This window comes from Diadema antillarum, unplaced genomic scaffold, assembly GCF_040938485.1.
Source record: "Diadema antillarum isolate AM-2024a unplaced genomic scaffold, OU_Dant_1.0 scf00000028, whole genome shotgun sequence".
Lineage (NCBI taxonomy): Eukaryota > Metazoa > Echinodermata > Echinoidea > Diadematoida > Diadematidae > Diadema > Diadema antillarum.
Window position 1 is genome coordinate 3377766 of NW_027270917.1, and position 20058 is coordinate 3397823.

General features: G+C 38.2%; 1 protein-coding gene across 1 annotated transcript in view; it reads right to left on the minus strand.

Moving 5' to 3' along the window:
• The window catches only part of LOC139737166 (uncharacterized), a 132637-nt gene that overhangs the window by 44657 nt on the left and 67922 nt on the right, over window positions 1-20058 (minus strand). The window lies entirely within an intron of this gene.

Consider the following 20058-nt stretch of genomic DNA (forward strand, 5'->3'; position numbering starts at 1 on the left):
AATATTCCCATGCTTTTATTTCCATGCAAGACTCTGTTGCGCAAATTGCGGGAAAATTTCCACACTCCACGAAAATTTTGCACTTTTATAGTACATGTAGCTCAAGGGGTGATCTTGGAATGTTAATGCAATGTCAAATTCATAATATGATCCTTCTTTTCTTTCAAATCTAAACAATGAAACCCCAAGCATCATCAGCAAGGATGAATACACCATTGCCAGATGGAATTTCTGTTAGAAGGAATTTACTTCATTTTTCCTGCACAGAGGGGGCCTAACTTTCCTTGTCACATCGATGTCAGAATACAAATACTCATAAATGAAACTCAATAACAATGACAATGATAATAATGATAATAACAATGATAATAACAATAATGATGATGATGATGATGATGATGAAAGATAATACAAATAACAAAGAGGAAGAAAAAGGAGTAATTAAATAATTTTCCCCAGTTCATACTGTCAAAACGCCACATATTTCACAAGTTGGGACTTGGAAGACAATATTTGGAGGGTTCAATTAGCAACAGAGAACCACATTCACAGAATAGGAAAGAATAAGTATCCTTTTTCTAGACAAAAGTTGGCAATGTCCTACCTTACAGATGACATATATATATTGTGTAACATGAGGCAATATTTTCTGGAGTTGTCGATTTTGAAAATATTGACTTGACTCAAGAAATTTAAAGTATGAGCAGAGGAACATATCTATAAAGTGCACCTATCTGCTGGAGAAGACCTCCCCCCCCCCCCCTGATGCTTGTGTAACACACACACACACACACACATAACAAAAATAAATGTTCAAGCCGCAATAGATAACAAAGGAAGCCTCACTACAGATTTTCAAGGCAATCTTCAGCCAAGAAATCTCCTAAACTGAAAACTAATGAGCTGTACTCAGATCATGCATTTTCTGAATGTTACGCACCAGCATAAAACAGCCATAGGAACACCAACAAAAACACACAAAAGTGACAATTGCTAAAAAGATGCCCAATACTACTTATGCTATAACAAATTATGAGAATAATCTACTTTTATCTCTCATTCTTATATTGATGGTTAAAAAACAAGATCAATGAAAGAAGTTTGTAGCGACATTTCAGTCTACAACTTTTCTCTACAAAACTTTCATGGACATGGAGTTCAGTACACAACAATTTTTTTATTGATGAGGTTGTGGATGATAATATTTTTAAATAATCATTCATAATAATTTCCTCTCCTGGATTCCAACCATCTACATGACTGCATGACAGCTGTAACATCTTTCGCCTGAATTTGGACTTCAGCTAATTATATCCAGTCAACCGGAACATATAGTTCCTCGGAATCTCACTTTTGTTTCCTAATGTAGAATTGGATATTTTCACGCGAGTAATTTTTCCCGCTTGGCGGGGTAAGATGAGTTACGCTTGTTTTTAATTCCGCAGAATCAAGACATAAACTACTGGAACATAGGCCTATATGGCAAACAAAATTACTTGTGTGCTTTTATTTTCACGCTAGTTTCTGGTTGCGCAAAATGCGCAAAAATTTCAACACTGCGAAAATTTCCACTTTTGCAGTATTTAGTTTGTGTGAAGAAGGATAGATATCAGGATGACTATGAACTGCTGCCCCCTTCATCGAGGTGGCAAATCTTTGTGCGGCAGTAATCTTTAATGGTACCCAACGCTGGGGCACCATATGGCAAAGTCATGACTGGTGTTGGCTAGATATTTTGGAAAGAAGCTGAGTGTCAGTCGTCCAGACAGTGCTCCGTCATCCATCTTTGCAGATAAACTACACACTAGTGACACAAAGGGATGAAATCAATTTTAAGCCTCCAGAATCTTAAAGGCACAATCACGCTACATTGTCCAGAGTCTACACATTCCAATGGATCCATCCTTCATACTGAACCTTTAATGATCTACAGCACATGATGTGTTCAGTGAGCGATAATCAAATATCTGGAATTCTGCTTCTATTTCACAATACACACATCTTTACAAACAAAGACATGCACATTAGGCCCTAAATGCATCTTGCGAGAAGTGATTTGCGTAACTTAGGTTCTCTACATATCCCTGGTTTATTGTAATTTCCATTGAAGATTTCTACTCATGTAGGCCTACAGTACTTTGGGCGTTAGGCTGGAACAAAGGCGCCCGAAGTAAAGAGTTCTGAAAATAGCTTTCCACAATTACACATTTGAATATTTCCTAGAGAAATAACAATCTGTGAAATATATAATACATTTCTCTACTCCTCATGGAGCTTCTATAATTTTGATCATCAACTAATACATTTTTTCCACTTGGTTACACTTAATCAAGCCATAAACTAATGTGCACATTTAAAATACTGCTCTTGCTCTCAGTGAAGACACATCAGAATTTTTGTTGAGCTAGATATGCCTATGAAGTTTGTACTGGGCATTGCTTTGTGTATCAACATAAGATGGTATGCATTAAATTCAATTTTCTGATTATACCCCTGCTCCGCACAGATACAATGACCCCATATCCTTTGGTCTGTGAACCCAAACAATGACCATGGGAATTACAGTCGCGCGGACGACTATAATTAACTCCCCCGAAACCCACGAAACGTTTTGAATTTTCAACCGTCACCGAGGCAGTGCGAATCGGGCGTTCTCATTTTCACCAAAATTTCACCTTCTCATATCTCCGCTATACATTGACCAAAATCGCTCAAACTTTCAGTATCAATGCAAAAGCATGATTTCTATTTACATACGAAAAATCACGAGAAACGATCAAGGATTTTTAAAGTTATTCAATATTTCATGTTTCTCTGTCTCGGAAAACTACCGTCCGATTATTTCCAGACACATCTGGACGCACCACTTAATATTCATGAAACTTGACATACATATTCATAAGACATGTGCGGACGTAAATGTAGCCCTGTTCGCTTTGCCGAAGACCTATTTTTGAAGTTACAAGTGAAAATAAATGAGGTATCTTGTCAGAAATCTTGGAGCAGCAAACCAGAATAATGACGTCATATTCTAAGAAAAACTGATTTGCGCTTGCGCAATGAATGAACTTTCCCATGCTGCTTCGATCCAGCGAGCTGATTAGTCGATGCATTGCAGCGTACTGTTACTGTGCGATGCGAGGTGGCTGCTGCGGATGCCTAGTAAACTGCACATGCATGTTATGAGAGTGGGACGCGGTGTGTCGATAAGTACAATGTACAGCAGTGTGCTGGGGACCTCGCTATACCTCAAAGACAAGCACCTACGTTATCAGAACTGTCCTATTAAAAAGAATATAGCAAAAATTTGAATATATATTCGGCTATGATACCATTTATGCAGTTGCAAATTCTTGACATTGGATTATTTGGACTTAACGCAGATTTTACTGCACTATAGTACGTAACATTACAACTACGAATTCCCGGTACGAGTTACGATCAGAGTACAGCAGTGCCGTATGGCACTGAAGTACAGGTGACGTTAGAGCGACAAAGATGTGGTTACGTGGGACTGTACCCTGTTTTCCCGTATGCGAATGAAATTTCGTGCTCGGAACGAAGGTAGAAAGTGCACCACTTTCGATTATTTCCAGACATATCCGGACGCATGACTTCTCGAATGTGATATTTTAGAATTCCGGAAAGAAATACATACTTAGTAACATACTTGAAAGTTTTTTGTTGTTCACGAAGTCAAAATGTGAAATTTTAGCAACGATTTCTGACAATTATTTTCCGTTTTGAAAGTGAAGTTATGCCCCATTTTGGATTATTTTCTCGTCGTTATTTAAAAAAGTTAACATAATGGTAGGTTAAAATGAGGTTTTTACTTTTCATAACCGTTTGAATTATCAAAAAATATGAATAAATAGTTAAGTTACGGCAGTTTTGCTGCGACACTTTCCTAGCGGTTTTCGTGCGAAACGTGTTCATTCAAGAGGAAAGCGAGGTCAGGTCAAAATGAAAACAGTGAGTTAATTGCACCCGTCCGCTGTGACTGATTAGTGACGCAAGTGAAGAAGACTCTGAATTACGTCAGCCATCTATCACAATAAAGGGATTGGGGATGGTATGAGTTGACTTGGTACACAAAACATTGTCGCCACGATGAGAAAACACATTCAAAATCAAAAGAAACTTGTTCATCATATTTCATCAACACATGTAAGATAATTGCTCTAAATGACCAAAGGAAGGAACAAAAACCTAAAAAGAAACAAGGGAAAAATGACAAAAAAGGCACAAAGACAAGTAAGTCCTCTTTTTACTGTGAAATACAAAAGGCACATCCCACAAATGGGCATGCTGGGAACTTCACTCTGTGCCCCTCTACAGTACAACATCCCATCTGTGTATTCTGATCCCACTGCATCTTTGAACCCATGGGCAGTCTGTATGTGCCTAGTGCAACACTGCTTTTATAATTCGCCTGACCTTTTTATAACCTGCAAGGGACCACCTCAACAGTTCTCTCCGTGGGAGGCAAGCACAGTAAGCAGGTTCACGAGGTAGTTACGGTGTATACACGTACATGAATACCTTACATTGCATGCGATACATCGTAAAAGGGAACTCTGATGCACTGCGATGCCCTTGAAAACATTTTCCAAGTTACTGGCCTTCAATGGGGACATGAAATTCAAATACTTCTGGTAGTGGTACTGCCTTTTTGATGTGACAGCTTCCTGTTTTGATGTACCAAAGTATCTAACTTGTATGCAAGAGATATTTTATTAACTCTGGCTCTGGGGTTTCTCTGCCTGCAGACAGTTGACATACATATATCAATCATTTCGCAATTATTCAAAAGCATGGTATGTAGCAGCAGCAGCGCTCCCTGCCTGAGTGACAATAAAAATTCAGACATGTACATCAATAAGAATGCCTACATGTACTAGTACTCAGAAATATGTGCAACTCTGTGAATTGTGTGTTGTGCAGTAGGTAATGCACATTTGAGGAATGACATGAAAAACTCATACATACCAGATTCAATATTTCTGCTTAAATATGAAGTTGAGCATAGATAACATATTGGTTTAAGTTTATGTATGTAGTCTATTCATTGTGTCGGTGGCTTGGTACATGTGTATTACATACTCGATATTGGAGGTTATTTTCAACGTCTTGTCACCTTTTTTCTTTTTTTCTGTGTTTTATTCATATTTTTTCTAATCATTACAAATCATTTGTAAATCATTTGATCATGTTTGTGATATGATTTAATAAAACATACCAAAAAAAAAAAAAAGTTGAGCATAATGGACTGACTTGAGTCAATACCGTACACATCAATCTTCTGCGATGAGGATTTCTCTACAAGGAATACATGTGCAGCATTCATACTGATTCAGTCAGGCGTAGCATTGGCTGTACAATGATTAATAACGGAAATGTTCACGATCGCCATTCAACATTGATGACTGAAACACAAACTCAAGGCCTTTCAGTTTCCATCTTCAGTGTGACAGCAAGTGTAAACTATGGGTACACAATTCAGCAGTCATGTGAAGTGAGGTATTGGTACTCCACATACACACACAAACTAGAAACATCACTGCACGCATGAACATCTTTCTAATTGAAATCAACTGGTGTATTCCTTTATTTCTATTTTTTAATCTATCACAAAAAAAAAATCATATTGTGTGGTGAAAAAAAGCAGGTTGTCTGCCTCATTAATACTCTCTTGAAAACACAAACGATCTGCTATAAATCTAAGTTTTGTGAGCTACATGATGCCACGTCCATGAGCACTCGAACAACATAATTATGAGGTTGTCATTCATACAACAGCTCTAGGATGGAAAAAAAAAAAAGGTCAAATGTGATTGTGAATCGCATAGTACGTTTCCTGTTATTGCACATTTTGTAAGAGAGGCTTCGTTGTGCCAACCTATGAAAATGTACCAGATCAAACTACTTGGCCACTTTCCCTCCGGCAGTAAAGTATAGTTCTTTTAAGTGATATCAACCAAGAAAAATGAAAATTACAAAAATGTGGACAATGGAGAAATGCAAGAAATTATCAACTGCACATTGTTCCATAGGTAGGCCTATATCCTGCTGTTAGATAGGTAGCCTGCTGTTAACATGATGATAGACTAGCAGAAGTAGAAGTAGTAGCAGTAGAAGTAGTAGTATTAACAGTAGTAGATGAAGTAGAAGAAGTAGAAGCTTAGGCATGAGAAAAGTAGGTAGCATACATAGCACATTAAAAAAAAAATACATGTACGCCTACAGTATGGTCTGAATCTGAGAATGGAACATGTCTTCAGTTTTGTTCTAACTCACCCAGACAGAGAGGAACTGGCAACATCCTGAATTACCCCTTTAAGATGTTGCCCTAATAATGACTTCCTGTTTACTCTGTGGTTTTCTGTGTGTCAGACAGACAAATACATCATGTAAGCTTTTGCTTTTGGTTGCGACACGTAGTGCATAATTTGATCGGTACAGCCAAAAAAAAAAAAGTTTTTTTTTTCAAGGATCACAGCCTATCACTTACAGTTTCATTAAATCCACCATTATAATAATTAATTCCCTTCAACTGCATTTGCAATCTAGAACACTTTGACTCTTACACACAACTGTTTCTTTTTCACATTTACAAACACAAATACATATTTATGGCACGAATATCTAATGACACACTAATATATTTTTGCCTACTTGTAAAAGTTTATCAAGTTATTCATTAGTGTCAATTAAAAAAATAACACATATTGGAGTGTGCTTGGCAAGCACAGGGATGCCTACCTTGTCACCAACACTGCAGTATTCTGAGAGCTGAAAAGGCATAATTTTGGTGGAAAAACAGTATTTTCACCTGTCCAGCAATATGTGTAATGATACACTCTGTGAAAAACAAGTATTTTTCATGAAACAAGCAGTATTTTTTGGAAAAAAAAATAAAACAGTGCAAAATAATGCACAAAAAAAGTAACATCTCGCACCTCTGCAAACATCTCTGCATATCAGGATAATGCTGTTGAGTTTCCCACATTGCAGACCCAATGAGGCATGCTGTCCAATTCAATGATGGGAGTTTCAAAATTCTACCCTTTACATTTTCCATATAATTTGCTGCAGGAATCCAATAATACATAACCAAATACCAGTCTGCAGAAGTTCTCTCTCATTGCACACAGTAATTTGGCAGTCCTATTCTTGAGATATTTATTCTGTGATGGATGCAAACCTGCAAATTTGGGCATACATGTACAGTGTGGGAACCCCTCTCACCTTAACATTGAAAATAAACACATTATGGGAAGGAATAGGCACAAAACTTTGCAACAACCATTTCACTTTCATTGTCGTAATGTTTTACAGCATGTAGGCCTACAGTATGTTAATCTAGTGACATGGGAGTAATAATACAAATGACATGGAACATGCGTGACGTATACCTTGAAAGTTATTCATTATCCATTCCTTTTAATTCGGTTAAAAAAAAAAGAAAAGCACTGCTTTGCTTGCATACCATGTAGGCCCTATTCAGTTTACAAGAGGACAGGTTTCTGATTTGAAACTGTGCACAGAAGGAAAAGCAGCATGTGTACCTGTGAAATATCTCAGCAGTAGTCTTTTTGGTCAACTACACAGAAAGAGAGAAAAAAAGAACTCATCAAAGTAATCTTGTTTAGATGATTATCTTGAAAAAAAAAAAAAACCTTCACAAATTCTGAAGCTGAAGAATAAAAACTGACATCATACATAATACAAAATGTATACACTGTGCAGCCTCTCTAATATTGCTGTAAAATGGTATAATTTGTACTATATAATTTGTTTTGTACAGCACAATGGAATTCTTTTCAAGTTTGAAATGCACTATACCCCATAGGTATACAAAATTGCTGAATTATTACTATGATAAAATTGATATGACGATTAGTTTTTCGGGCAAGTCTCGAATTTTTTTTTTTATAGACTTTGAAACGTGTCATCGCTATCGTCATCATGTCGTCATATTTCTCATCAAATTCGAAGCCACTAAATGACAGGACAGCTTCTCCACATGCATCACAATACAGGCTGATTTGCTCATGAGCTTGCAGTCTGGGGCAGACACCAAGATTGTGGTTTCTAGTTCTATGATGTTTACATGTACTTCAATCAACTACCCATGGTAATCGCCAATGTTAACACTGGCGTCATCGTCAGATTTCTCAAAATGATTGTGAACCACTCACTAATGAGAGCTAATCTTGATTCTGCAGAAAAATCTAGGCTACTTGTCAGGCTTTGTTTAGGTAAATCTAAAGAAGTCCAGAGCAGGGTTGGGGGGGGGGGGGGGGGGGGGGTAGAGAGAATACAAAGTGTGGCTGATTCAGAGGATGATGCAAGCCACTGATGGTCACACTGCTTCTTCTCTTGGGTTTTGACTAATGAAAGGATGGTTGCTAGAACCTGTAAAGTCACATTGTCTGTTACGTAATAGACCATTCATTGTGTCCAAGCTCTATACCCAGTGCAATCCCCCCCCCCCCCCCAATCTTGAGGATACGGAACAATAGCATTCTTGTATGGGGGGCTTCACTCTGGTGACTGTAACAAAATAGGATCAAATAGGTGGGGGGGGGGGGGGGAGGCTTCTCTTATTAGAGAACCCCAGTGACATGAAAATGAGTCATTAGAAACTCATGCTATGCAACTACGGGACATTTTCCTTCCGCCAACTTTTCGACAAGCAACTTCTGACAGAGGCAGAATAGGACTACAATAGTCAGATAAAGAAAAACCAAATAAACCACTCAAACACATGACTATTTGTCAGCTAATCTATAATTGCTTGACCTTTACAGAGCAAGGGAACTTTAATATATTGCTGAATTTTCTCCACATGAAAGAACACAAAAATTGCTGCTTGTCTGTATTAAACACACACATATATAGTTGTTACAATAAATTCAATTATAAATGCAAGATTTCATGTTTGCAGTGATACTCTGTAACACTAGGAATGGTTCTTTTACTAAATTCATTCCTTTGATAGTTTATGATCCTTGATATATTTGAATCTCTGTTAATGAATAACAAATATTGGTGTCTACAGAAGCCTCCCTGTTTAAATTTCAGGTTACCTAAATAAGTTCATTTCTGTTTGAACTCTGAGCAAAGGGAAATGCGAGCGTTGCTTTATTTATTCATTTATTCACTTATTCATTATCATTATTATCATTATTTTTTTTTTGCTTTGCTTTGCTTTGGTGCCCCTGTAACATTCAACATGGAAAAATAGCACACACTATGTATGCTAAAGCAAATTTCAGGGGGGGGGGGGGAATCTTTTGATTGAAAGAAAGAACATGTTAAACACATCTGGTTAAAAAAAAATATGAAACAAAAACAAATGAGCTGGTAGCTCTGACCTCGAAATGCATAGTTCATTTATTAATTTCATTGTCTCTTTTTTTTTCTCTCGGTAATGATAACTACATTGTAACTATAAAAGAGGTACTGTAGAATGCATTTTCATGAAATTGGTGTCAATTAAATCCTTTAAAAAGGCACGGAAGTCCCCCCTCCCCCACCAGTCATCTTGTAGTCCCCCCCCCCCCCCCCCCCTTGCCATTTGCGATGAATCACACAAACCCTGGAAAGTGGAATCATGAGTGAGGGAATTTCAACAACTCACGGCTTCCTAATTCAATCAGCAAATTCTGCTCTCTTGATTCCTACAGGCAAACCAATCTCTTGGCCATAGCTGAAATAGACTCCAACTCTATTAATATCGGCACATCTCACCGAGAGAGAGAAACAACAGAGGCTGTCAAATGAGAATGGTGAGAGGTACAATTATATCGGTGTTCACATTTCAGATGTTGCAAGAAAAATGTATAGACAGAAGTAGCAAAACAATATTTTAAAAAAAATTGCTTGCACTATGATAGACTATAGGGACAAACTGGGGTGATTGTTATAACATGGCAATCGCCAACAACCAAAACCCTGAGGGGTTCTCGTGTCCACCACTGCACTTCCTTTATATACTGAAATAACCATTCATGTTTGTAATGTTGGCTGACAATCTTCCTACATGTAAGGCAATACATGTCTATCTCCCCCCCCCCCCCCCCCCCCCCCAGTATCCGCGACAATACCATGTTGACACACAAAACAAAAGCAGGCTTGCATTCTTTTCCGCAGGGCTCATATCTCCTTCATTCTTTTGTTTTTTGGGTTTTTTTTTATCCCTGGCAGATGCACAATAAATACAGGCTTGCTATATAAATCCTTTCTGTATTTTCCTTTGCGTAAACCACAGCAAATTTCTTGCAATCAATACAAAACATATCGATAATGCTGCCATGTACAGAATCAGTGAGAGATTTCAAATCCAGTAAAGTACTGGGCTAGACAGGCCTTGTATTTCTGCCTCCTGTTCTCGCCCCTCCCCATTCATCTTTTATGCTGGTATGCAATATCCAATCCAAAAAATTACTCACATAAATGATGGTGAGAATGGTCAACAGTCAATACAAGTTATTACTCATATTCTTACATCGCCTCAGTCATACGAATGAACTATGTACAATGTATGTCTGTAAGAATGGGAAAAAAAAACCAAAAACATGCCTACGTCAACGAGCAAACTACCACTCAGAGTTTGACATGCCAATTCAAATTGCTATTCAATTGAAATCTGATTTCTATATTATAACTGATGCAAGGCCATGTTCACGTAGTCAAATAACAAAAAGTTTCAGTTTTGCACAAGCAATATTACAAGCTGCATAACATGGGTAAAATTCCATAATAAAGAATGACCTCACTTGTATGTATCACTTGAGTATCTACACGGTTTTCATTACCCTGCAGCTTCTTTATTTGTGAAAATTATCTGTGAAAATTCACTGATCATTCGTTTTTCAGCCTTCTAAAGTACACTGTACATGTAGTTATAGAGTATATCACTGCACCTTGCATAGATATCCCTTTAAGTACATTGTATATCTCATGCGGTAGGAACCTCTATGGCATGATTTTCACTTTCCACGCTGATGCATGCAAATGCCATAAAACATGAACACTGACAGATTAATTTTGCCTCATGAACAGTGTCTGTGTGGCACTTCCTTTTGCCTAGAGAATTACATGGAGATGTACAACTGCTACTTTTCCTTCAAATTCATGAAATTCTTCTGTCGAGATGTTTTCATTGCAACTGATTGACAAATTGCCCTACATCGACATAAATAAGCACTGAATTGATCAGTGTTTTGGTAGTATCCATGATAAAAAATCATGGGCGTACATACTCAAGCAGGATTCAAACCTACGACCTACTAATCTCCAGACAGGCGTCATCTGCTACTTTGTTACATTCAGCATTTGATGACTAGCCAGATTCTACACTGTATGTTGTTGATCAAACAGGCATGGTATGTATACAGTGTAAGCCTATGCAGTAAATACGGACGTTCAGTTTCCACCTAATCGAACAAAAAGATTATTTTGCGGCTAAACATGATGTTGAGTTCATGTCAGTGTATACCTGTAGTACTGTATATTTCCGCGACAGCAATCTGCTCATGACAATGCATGCCACTAATGTGCTCTACTCAAATACTGTGCTTTCGTGTGCTGCCTCATGAATTGCGAGAATACGCAGGCCTAGTACAAAGCATGATTTCCAGTAAGAGACTATTTTTGTTTTTAAGTGCATAATACATAATCACGACGACATCACGCAACGCTCTGAATAATTTCTACTCTGTACATGTCAATAAATGATAAACCACATTCCCCACTCCATTCAAGGTTTTTACAGACTCGGTTTTGCTAATCAAAGTAACAATGAAAACCTCTTTCACAGGAGCTTTTCTCTTCGGCCCTGCATACAGATTTAGCTCATTCTGGATATCTTGTGTAGAAAAGCATGACTGGTACTACACCGAATCATGATCCATTAATTTGTGTCATTCCTAAAAAATGCAGCATTACAGTGAAGTGCCCCAGAAAATTTGTTAAGTCAATCACATAGGATTGTTCTGCAGATGACATTCAGAATATTGAGAGAAACGGAAAGGAAAGGATAGACTACATGTCAACTGTTTTTGCTTGCCTTCAGCAATGGCTGATATCTCTGATGAACCACGGGATATTCTAGACCGTTGTAGGGCCCTATTCAGTTTACCACCCATCAAATTTTGCTGCTTTGTTTTGTTTTTTTTAACCACCATCAAATATTACCAACATGTGGGCCTGACAATTATGAATAGTAAAAAAACACACGATAACTAAAATTTTCGAATCAAAACTTGCCTTAGGATTTGTAGCAGATTTAAGCATGACTTTATCTTGTTTCCATGGTAACAGAAAAAAGTATAAAGATGATAAAATGCCTGCTGTTTGTTACTGTTGTTTCTTCCAGAATACAAAATTCAAACATACACATGTACCAACAATTGAAACATGTGTCTTCTGAGTGGGCATCCTACTCGACATTTTTTTTTTTTCATTTTCAACAAACAAATAGCATTATACAAAACAAGCACACAATTTCAAAGCATTGTCAAATCTCACTGGGTTCAAAGAAAGTAATTATAATGAATATTGAACAATTTTATATAAAATATACACATAAACATACAGCACGCTCATTTCACCTCATTTCATGCTATCCGTACTTGCCTGAGGTTTTGTTTAAAATTTACCCTACAACCTAAACACAAATTAGCCACTATATGGCTTCATTCAAAATTTTTTTTATTTTGAATTCATGAGAAAACTGAAACTACAATACAGAGAGGCAAATTGATAAATAAGCATTTTAAATGCTCATCGAGTAGGTAAAGAAACATATTTACTGCAGAATCTGCAAAATACAAATTCATAACACGTTCTTTTAAAAATTGATAAGCCCCAGTGATCATTACAAAATCATGTTTTTAAATGAGTGATAGTAAACATGTCCTTGAAATCACATGATCAATAAAAATAATACACACACAACAATAACACAATCATAGTGCAGAAATAATGGAATGACTGATTTACAGAATGATGTCTGGAGTGCACGTACAATAGACATTAATCACAAAATTGCAGGGGCCGAAAGAACATAAAATTTAAAGGCCTTACCTTAGCCACTCTGTATTTCAAATCGCTGAAATGTTACCTCCAAGTCCTCTCGCACATCATACTCAGTTTGAAATGAAATCCATGCTCCTCAGCCAATGCATGGGTGCTTTTGCCCCAACACACACTGACACACACAACTTCGAGTACACACACACACACACACTGCATTCACCTGACACACACAAACACACACTCGCTCTTTTACACACACATACCAGGCTATACATTGATACACACACACACACACACACTGACTCACTGGATGTAGCCATGCACACACAGCCTGTTTTGCCATAAGGCATTTCTACCCCCATGCATAGCTGCTAATAATCCATACTACATGTGACCCACTGTGTGCTGAAAAGTTACCCAGTATACTCCAGTACTGTGCCTTGCTGTACAATGAGAATGCATGCATTGACCTAAGGCACTGAACTGAAGAAACAGCTCAGAAGAAAGGGGCAAGGATGAAAAAAAAGGGGGGGGGGGTTAGAAGGGACTCCTGAATTGAATTAAAAAAAAGGTACTTGCTTGGTCATAGGCATAGACCAGGATGTGTATGGTTGCAGTAGAGGCTTCTTTCTTCCCAACTATATCAGTCATTGTGTGGACAAAACCACATCTATTGTTCAGCCCTGACAAAAGGACCAGGGGAGACTTTAGACTTTGCTGATGAGATCACATCACACACCCTCAAGCACACACACACACACACTCACACACACCACACACACATACACACACAAAACAAACCTGCCAAGGAGATAAGAGAGAGCAAATTTCAGGCCATAAAAAACCAAGCATGAGGGGCAGACATAAGCGTGACATATAGAGTAAAATATCCCGTTTGCGGCAGTTTAAGCATTGTTAAGGGTTTTTCCAACTTGTAAACAAATCAGGCAAATTATTTTCAACCATTTCATATATCATAGACAAGATTATTCATTAACGCAATTGTTTTCATGAAAGAAATTTACCATTGACCAACGCAGTTTTCATGATTTACCAGGGCAAAACCCGGCACAATTTTCGCCGATAACGGCGATATGCGACGTAGTATTTCTACTTGCGGCACGATGTACAATCCCTATGCAATACGCGCGTGCTCCGCGATCTTTAGCTGAACGCCTTCACATGTCTCGCGAACATTGCGTAAGCGCCAATTCCCATTGCGAAAGCACGTGAAAATAGCGTGCGCACATGCATTGGCCGCAAACAAGATCGCAATTCTGGCGGTGTTGTTGATGTCTTTCTCGTGTTTTTCTCATTTTTTTCGATGGTAACATCCACTTTCCGAAAAAAATGGCGGCCCACATCGGCTCGCGAAAATTCTATTTTACGTGAGGTTATGTTTTCAAAATCCATGAGCATCGAGAAAACGAAAAAAAATCCAGTTTCTTGGACCATTGTTTCTTAACTGTTATGTTAAGAAGTACCGAAAATTTCATTTTGGATGCGATATGTTGTCATTTAGGTGAAAAAATTTCACTTTCTTTAGAGATCGTGCCCATTTTATCGGTTGGTTTTTGTTGATTGCTAGTGTGTTAGTATATGTGTAGTGTGCATGTAACAGTGCAATGCTGTGTTTAGCTGTATATTACCGTGTATGTTGTACCTGCCGCGAACGGCTGCACGGCCGCTTACTGACGCAGTTACTCTAGGCCTATTGGATTGCTACTAGTACCAATAGAGATAGTCCAAAGGCTCAGCTTTATTGACTAATCCTTAGAAATATTTGATAACAGAAATAGTTGCCAACCACTGAACTATTCCGAGCACTTGCCTCAAAAGAAGAAAGATAAAAACCTACAAGGATTATACGTTAACATACACTGAAATAAATCTACTTGAAGTAATAGGGCCTATATGAAAAGCATAAGAGCAGCAATTCAACAACCGATACATATTGCAGGAGAAACATGACTAAGAAACTGAAAAAAATATCAGGTTGTCTGAAGTAATGTCTAACATGGTGTCTAAAGTGAAATCCATTTGAAGGCTCTGCTAAACTAGTATTGCATTCGGATGTATTTACAGGTCTACTTGATGTATGGAACATGAATTACTGTGCATATTATGCCAATTGATGGTAAGATGTCAAAGAAGATTGGTACATGTACCTGTACCCATATTGGTGCATGACTGGAGAAATGTGCACAAAATGCAAATTTCATAACTGACACAGAAGAAAGAAACCAAAAAGATAGGAATACAATGTAAATGATGTCCATGTTGCAATTTTGTTTTCTGGGGGGGGGGGGGGGCGAGGGGGACTCAATTCAGGAATGGTAAGGCAGATACAAGTGCAAAAATCACACATGGCATGAACACCACTACATTTTCGCTCATGACTTCGCCTTTCACAGCAAACACCTGCCGATGAGTCATAAGCCACACGAACAAATCCACCTCATGCACAGCCACCTCTATTCCACCTCGCATTGTAAATGAGGATCCAGCCAGCACCAAAATGATTTGCATACTAGCTACTAAAAGTGTATGTAGGTAGCAAGTGCACTGGCTACACTACAGTACTCCCTATTGCAGCTACACAAACAACACCAGGGTATCATTTGGAATCTTTGTGTCACTTTGACTGTCAGTCAGAACATTTAACCCATCCACGTACGGGCCTCTGTGTAATCTGTAATATCGTGCCTGCCTAGTAAGTTGGCCATGAACTTGGGCGCGATCTTCCCTACGGCGCGATCTACACGCGAAGAGCATTCATACGTCATGGAAAAAACTGCCTGTGTCATTCCCACTAGGCAGGAGGGATGATGCGTGTACACTCGTGCTAATATGCACTTAGTTGACTCAATACAGCACTAGTTTATGTGAATTTTATGAAAAGAAATAATAAATTGTGCAGGAATTATGAAAAAATATTGTTTCTGTGTATTTCATTGATAAATCCTCTTCATTTCAAGCCATCTGTAATCACATCTTACCCACTTGCGAATCGACGTGTCCATAATGTCCTCGAGCCCCACCCCCCCGCCCCCGAGATAGCTCTGGAACATTCCATTCAATGACGGGGTTTTTATTTTGCAACGTTATCTAATAACTCTCATGTAAGCAAGTTCTTGCTATGGCTAATCTATTTTGTAATGTATCATAATCTATCTCTGCTGAGATAGCCTAATTCAAATTTGCAGAGACATACAAAAAGATTTGTTTTACAATCGTGATACGTTCAACTACTCATTTACCCTGTGCTGAAATCCGCATGTCTGCTCCGCACATGTTATCGCTATCGCTCAAACTTCGATCGCGATGGCTTGTGTGTGTACACAGGTACACAGTGCTAGTGTGACGTGCATGTGTGGAGCTGAGGTGCATGTGTGGAGAAGCATGGGGCTGCAGAGAAAACCCGGGACTCCACGTGGTGTAGTGAAAAACAAATCGGACGTTCGAAGTCGTACATTCAAGAGCTAAAACAGACAAATAGCGAATTCAAAGTCCACTGAAAAGGTCTTGACATTGTAATGTATGTTCCAAAATCATGTCTGGCTTAGTTTTGAGAGAATTTTCTACACGCACGAGATCAGGAATGAGATCGGTGAACTGGCTAACAAAACGTGTGTACTGTGAACATGTGACTGGCTTGTGCACATGGCCTAGCTAGGTGATCGTGAGAGTGCGGCAAGAACGCTAGGAATGCACCCGAGATGCGGTGTGTTGCAAATTCTTGGGGTGAAATTAGACTTCCTTGTTCAGCCCGTCTAGTATCTATATTTTTTTAATAATTCTAATTCTTCATAAAATCACGATAAAAAGACTTCATATATTCATTTTATATTTTAGAAGCGTAATATGAAATATTTTGGGGGTTTTTTTTAGTCCAAGAAAAAAAATAGTTTGAATAAAAAAATAATAATAAATAGTCGTTCTTGACTCAAGTCTAATTTCCTGCGCCTTCTTGCAGTTACCCCGCAGTTGCCCATGGATACGATGCATAAATAATCAGCTGTTTACTGAGTCGTACTAGTGTACCACCCTACTGCTCTTGTTCAAATTGAGAGGATTGTTATTTTATCGGCGGCACTTAGTTTTATAACCTCATCCAATAAAAAGACAAATTCAAACATCAAATGGTGTGACAGTTTTTGTCAGAATTCCCTACCAATTTCAACTTGTTGACAGGATAGTTTTCAGATTTCACTTGCTTCATTATCGAAGCTGTTTGACATTTGAAAGAACTGCTCCATAAGAAATCACCTTTCATTTGTTATTTATTTTCACAAACAAGTATTTTGGTCACTTGAATATTTCTTATTATTACTTCAATGTCATGATATTTCATGATGGTTATGTATTCTGTCTTTACATGGCAAGATGGGATTTTTTTTTTCCATCCAGGGTCAAAGAAGAAAGTGACAGGAAGGAAACCAAAAGGATAGGGAGGAAATGAAAAGGATACAATGAAACACCTGATCAGCAGGCTCTTTTTTATTACAATGGTGAATGCAGTACATCAGAATTTAAGTACAGTTCTAAATAATTTATCAGTTGAAAAATGAGCAAAGAAAATGGATTTCATCGAGTTCTAAATGAAAACTAAATTAGCATCGCCATTATGATTTAGATCTAGAACCTAGTGCTAGTACTACAGAATAGACCTGATGCAAACTTGTTGTCAAGCTTTTGGTTGAGTTTCTTCAGAGACACGAATTTTGGTAGCACAATACCCGAGTGAATAAGAAAAAGGAAAAAAAAATAAATACACAACTGTAATGCAGGTCTCTAGACCACTCCCGTGCACGAGCGAGCATCAGCCCCCGTTTCTTCAGTGTCACTCTAGCTCTCGTCATTTGCATTGGCCTAGGCTAGGTTACTCGTGTCGTAGTTTTACTCGCCATCATCAATGTCATACATGGTTACACAAAATAAATTACATCTTGCCATCACCTCAACCACAGCAAAACCCTGAATATCACTCCCATCATAGTCACTCTCAGCTCACAAAACATATCAGCAAACGATACAGACATCGCAGACCTAGCTAACTACTACTACTAGCTCTAAACATAGTTGTAACTACGCCACGTCAGACATTAGTTGTACACAAAAATGAAACGGAGGTGAAAAACTAGTAATGAATACACGAAGATCATCAACGATGGCATATTACCGTAGAAAAAAATACACAGAACATCTTGCACCCAAAAAAAAATCGAGGTAAAAAACTACGATGAGAAAAACTAGGGTGAAAACACGATGCTTGGAAGACGAACGATGAAGACACTACGGCAAAAATGCTTACACGGAAAACAAACGAGTGGGTACCACACAAGCTACGATGTTATGCGCACATACGTAGATAAGCTACATCGTGTTCAATCAAAAAACTCAACAAACACTAGGACAAAAACTCACCTCTAAATTGTTGCAAACGAGATAATCACTTAGAAAAAATGAACAAAACACTCTCAGAAGTACGATTGTTCTCTGAGAATGAAAGATATAGAATGATACGAAAGCAAAAGAGAGAAAAGAGAGAGAGAAATGGACGGGAAACCTAGAGAAGTTACCCACACTCACTAACGTAAATGGAATTCGACACACACACCCCCGTGCCCGCCCCAGCATAAGCATAGCATAGCAGTACACGTACACACACAAGGAGATATCGTCAAGCACTCTATGAGGAGATCGATATCACGATACCGCGCGTAAGAAATCACTGCAGTTGCTGGGGCAACAAAGATACATGCGCGCTGTAAACATGAATATTGATTAGTTTCTCAGCAGGCTCGAACCCCTGGCAGGTGTTTTGGCCAATAAGAGACATTCTAAAATATGTTTCTTTGCATAAATTATTTTTCTGAGTCCCAGTAAGGATCTCTGTGATTGGCTAAAATTATTCTACAGCTCCTGGCCAAGCCTGAGGTCCTAGGACGCCCTCTTTTGGTCATAAATAATAAAAACCACGTTTTTTGTGGGAGGTGACGGGGATGGGTTAATGACAATATGCTTCTTTGAACTTGCCTTCCTTTCTCAAGAGAAGTTATGTCTCTCCTTCTCTTCAATACTACATAACTACTGTATCACAAATAGGTCTGAGGTATGTTTAATCTTGGCTCACAATGACAGTGAACTGGGTGGGAATTTCCACATAATCACATGTCGATACCATCGGCAGCAATTTGACTCGCATTGGTGAGCAGAAAGTGGACAGACTGCAACCTGATGTAGGCCGCCTTATGACCATTTATACCATCTAGTGCGCAGGGAATAATTTACCTTCTCAAAATTGAATAGCAATTTTAGTCGAGGGGGGTAGATTTTCAAAAAACTAGTGTACACTTCTATGTAATAAAATTGCTACACAAACAATATTTTGTATAGCAGTCACACCAAAATGCATAGCTAATCGCTATGCGATACCAGGAAAATTATTCCCTGAGTGCGTACCATTATCATTCCTAAAGACAATACAGGAACAGTTGACTTTAAAACATACGCCTACATGAACATTCCATTCATTCCTTATATTGGCCAAATCTGTTTCGGGTTAATAAATTTGCATGAAAATGATATAGGGCCTACAATACAAGAATACATCTAGGTATTCAAAGCGGTTGTTATGTCAGTAGTCCAAAGAAAACAAGCATGAAGTTTCTTTCTGCAATTTGTCATTTAAGAGACCACAAACCTGTCAGATATCTCACCTCTTACCATTACAGAGTTATATTTACAATACATGGACTACATGCCATATGGAATACCAGATGCCAAAAGCTATAAATAACCAATACATCATTTTCTCTGCTCATACCAACATTTTTGAGCAACAATTATTTGAATGAAGCATTTTCGTGCAACATCTAAATGAGCAAGGGAGAGTATGTATGGAACAGAGCTTGATAATAAGGCAAATGGTATACATATACACATTTTGTCATAGGAATATGAACAGTTTTTACGTATCAATATGTCCTTTACAACACTGCTGTCCTG